Here is a 4,360-nt window from a genome sequence, read left to right as displayed (position 1 = left end):
ACCCACATCCCTCATGAGTTTGTCGCAAAAATACATCTCCTCTACAACAATGGCTTTATCACGACCAAGGTTATCTTTTAATCCCTCATGAGTTTGTAGCAAAAATACACTCCAGTATACAAAAGTCACCTTTGTGTTGCTTTGTGTCAATATATTCCCATACTACTTTGAAGTCATCATCGTCTTTGTATATATCTTTTAATGATTCGAAGCCAACAAATTTATTGTTGATAGTGACAATGAGGATCATTCTCATTCTAAACGCATCTACCATTCTATCAGTGGCTCTAGACTTGTGCTTAATGGCTTAGTAAAACTTCGCCAAAAGGTTGCTGCCTTTCATGCACCTTGATCAAATATTTTTAGGTTCAACATAATTTATGATCTTAGTGATCCAAGCAAACCATAAAATTAGATTGAACCAAATAGTATGTCTAATACCTTAGGGATTGAACCAACACACTTCATTGAGCATTCGTTGTGGTGGGCAACATGCTTTTCTTCATGAGATAAAACAGATTGAATACATGCATGTACCACAAGCAACACATTAAAACTCAAAAAAATTTATCTAAGTTAGCTAATGAGATGAATTGTTTTATTTTTAACATGTTGTTAATGAGATTGAAGGTCCTTTCTTCTTTGTTTGTCTATCTAACGATCATTTATTTATGGAGTTGTATTGGAGCAAAAAGGAAACTAAAATTTCAGAAAAAACTTCAATAAAGACTTTACCATGAAAGCTACAAATCTCTATTCTAATAAAAAAAAATAGTTTTATTCTCCTTTTGACATGTGTCATCATATTAGACATTATAATTAATGCATATTTTATTTTTCTTTTGTCATGTGTCACTCTATTATGTCTCCTAATTAATGCATGCAACTTGCTAACCTATTTAATCTCCATTTCAAATTTCAAATTTTAAATTTTCCACTCTAATTACATTAAATTAATAACATTAGAATGGAAATTAAATAAAATTAACACAAATTATAAAGTGATATAATTATACATATTTATTTAAAGCAATGATTATAATTTTATATAACTAAAAAATCTTTTAATGAATAATTTATTTAAAATAAGTGATTAATAATTTTGAGTTTTTAATATTAAAGTTTAATTAAGTTTATAACCGTGGTTCCCACGGGTTATAAACTAGTTCAATTATATTTAGAGAAGGCTAGTCTTTAATACGCTTCACTTTGTCATCATACACATTGATTCCTTAAGAACTAAAATTATATACACGAAAAAAATAATGTTATTTAAAAACATATATTTCTTGTAACATCCCATAAATACCTACAAAAAATTTCATTTTTAAATCATCAATTTCATACAAGCATTTGTTCCGAGACCAATCTTAGGAAAATATATTTTAAACATCAGAGTAAAATAATAACAATCTATGCGGATGAGTCATCAGGGGATGCTCTGCAGTCAAGCCAGACACTTTCATTTGGAACTGGAAGTACCTAAAAATGTTTAAACCAGAAAACCATAAGTACAAACTTTACTGAGTTCCCCAAAATACCGCATACCATACATAATGGGCCCTAACCGTATATTGGGCCCACCCCCATATCGGTCCCCTCCGATCATACATACGAGCCTATCCCAACATACAAACGAGAATATATAATGGGCCCAAACCAACATACAAATAAGCACAACCCAGCTTACAATCAGGCCCAACCCAACATACCAATGCAAAAGTCACAAAGATAACCCAACTCATCTTGCTGACGAAATCAACAATTAACAACTCTCATAGCCAATGTGTGGGTGCTAAACACCTCCTACTACAACCACACAAGGTAAACCCTTAGTCTACCTTCTAAAACTAGAAATTTGACCAAAAGTCAATGGTCAAGGTCAAATTCAACATTCACCATTACCAACAACTGACCCTCATGTCGTGACCAGACCTTGGTCACGTCGTGAGAATGCACTCAGTTCGATTCTAAACTCGGCCACGCTACAACTCAACCAACTCAGATACGAACAACTCGATCAGTATGTACCATGATGTGGACCTTCCTTGGTAACGTCGTGAACACATCTTGACAAAATATATGATGAATTCATCATCGTCACGTTGTGACACTCTCCATGCCACGTCGTGACCACTGGATGGGGAAACATCCTTATAGATTGAGTCCTTAATCCATTAAGCCATCAAATCCAACTTTTCAGTAAGCTTCCAAGGGCATTAAAGGCTCATAAAAATGTCAACTTTATGGACATGCATGTCCATTACCCAAACTAGGTCAAAAAGAAATAATATGACCTAATACTCATGCAAATCTCCCAAAACACAACCACATTCTAGATATGAAAGATATAAGGCTCAAGGGACCTTGATGGCCCATAAAGTTGCAAACTTTATCTCATTCCAACATACAAACTCTTCTAATATAAAAAAAACATACAAAGAAAGCTAGATCTACAAGGGACGAGTCATAAAGGTAAAAGCTTTAAGTCTTACAAATTGTCCAAAGAATGATTCCAAGGGTGGAGTAGAGTGGTTTGGTTGCTCTTTGCTCCTAAACCTTCTTCTTTTCCTTCAAAGTGTACCAAAAGCACCAAAGTGAGCCAAAACTCTCAAATGGAGGCTAGGGTTTCGTGATACAGGGTTGGAAGTTGAAGAGGGTGCCCTAATCCTTGGGATAAGAGGCTTAAATAGAAGAGAAACCCTAAAATTACGGGCTTAGTCCCAAACAGCGTTTGCCACGTCGTGACAACACTATTGTCACATTGTGATAATTTTTCGGATACACATTCTCATATTGGCTCGTTACATCGTGACCGACCTATCGTTACTTCATGACACATGATTTTTCCCAAAACCCATTCCTTTAACTCCTTTATGCCCTACAAAGATCCAATCTATAAATGGGTGTTACAACTCTCCCCCACTTAAATTAAATTTCCTCTTTGAAATCATTCCTTACAACTTACTCTATTACACCAGTCGACGTCGTCTGAACTTCGTGAATGTAAGATATAACTGAAAAGTCATCTCACACAGATGAAAACCTTCCAATACTGCTACCGAAACCTAATATTAGCGGAAATCACATGCCATGACAAAGAAACGAACCTTAACACACTACCCTTAACCAACAAAGAGAAATTCTAACTACTCTTCCCGAAATTTGATAACCTTATACCATGCCTGACTTCCATACATACAAAATCGTTCAAATCACATCCATAATACTCTAAACCACAACCCAGTGACCCAAACCCATCAGAACCTACATTATCTCACTGATAACTGGGAAATAGGATCCTCGACCATTCGTCGATGTTGGCAACCTCGCACTCGAATATGAAGGCAACTCCCAACATCAGCCTCAACCATTAGTGTTGTGCCAACATATACATCGCATCCTATTGACCAAAAATTTACAGGCCCGATCTAACCGATATCTTCCTGGTTCCACGCTGTCCTACAAAAGACAGAGATGCATAAATCCTAACCGATTGTTGAGGCTAACACCTTTACACATGGTTGCCCACAAGACTCAAACCAAGAGTCTAACTGAAAAAGGCTATCCTAGTCTGACCATCATCATGGATCCAATGATATACTCTGCAACCTTGGAGCCCATGAATCTACCTATAGAAACCATGCCCTAGAACTGAGGATCATCCCCTTGACACACTTACCCTTACTCCCTGACTAAGATCACCATCAAAACACGTAGAATGAATTCTCAAAACATCCCAATCATGAATTCCAACAAATTTCATTATATAATTCCTGCCTAAAAGACTGTGTATACGTATTTGACTTTCTACAAAGTCATCATTAGCCCACTGCACTCACAAGTGTAACAGGGGTCAATCCAAGAATCTCGCGTCGGCCCAGGTGTATCGTCACCAAACATATCATTCATGAAATTTACATTGAACTTCCAGGTCTGAAGTTTCAAGATCTATAGCTAACATTGGTAATAAGACTCCTACCAGACAACCCTCAAGCAATCGGGTGGGGGGTTGGGGGTCCATAAATACAATTATTCGGCAAGAGAATTCCGCTGCACAACTAAGGCTCCCGTATAAAACAAAAGTTTATATCCCTATGCCCCAACCAAATGTTCACTAAGCCTCCCGACCCTGAAAATGCTCAAACACCCAACCATGTCAATTACTAACTATCTAAGACCAAAATGTCTCAAACATATGTCAATCGGGTCCCACCCACACGACTCATACACTTACTAGTTCATGATACACTGTGCACCATCTAATCCACTAGAACACTAAGACCATAAAACACTCTGATCTTGCCATCATCCCATCACTAGCCTGGTGACTCACAACAAACACCACATGCCCTGAGCA

Source organism: Lactuca serriola, chromosome 6 (genome assembly GCF_051521515.1).
Source record: "Lactuca serriola cultivar US96UC23 chromosome 6, Lser_US96UC23_V15, whole genome shotgun sequence".
In the NCBI taxonomy this organism is placed as follows: Eukaryota; Viridiplantae; Streptophyta; class Magnoliopsida; order Asterales; family Asteraceae; genus Lactuca; species Lactuca serriola.
This window is presented reverse-complemented; position numbering follows the sequence as displayed.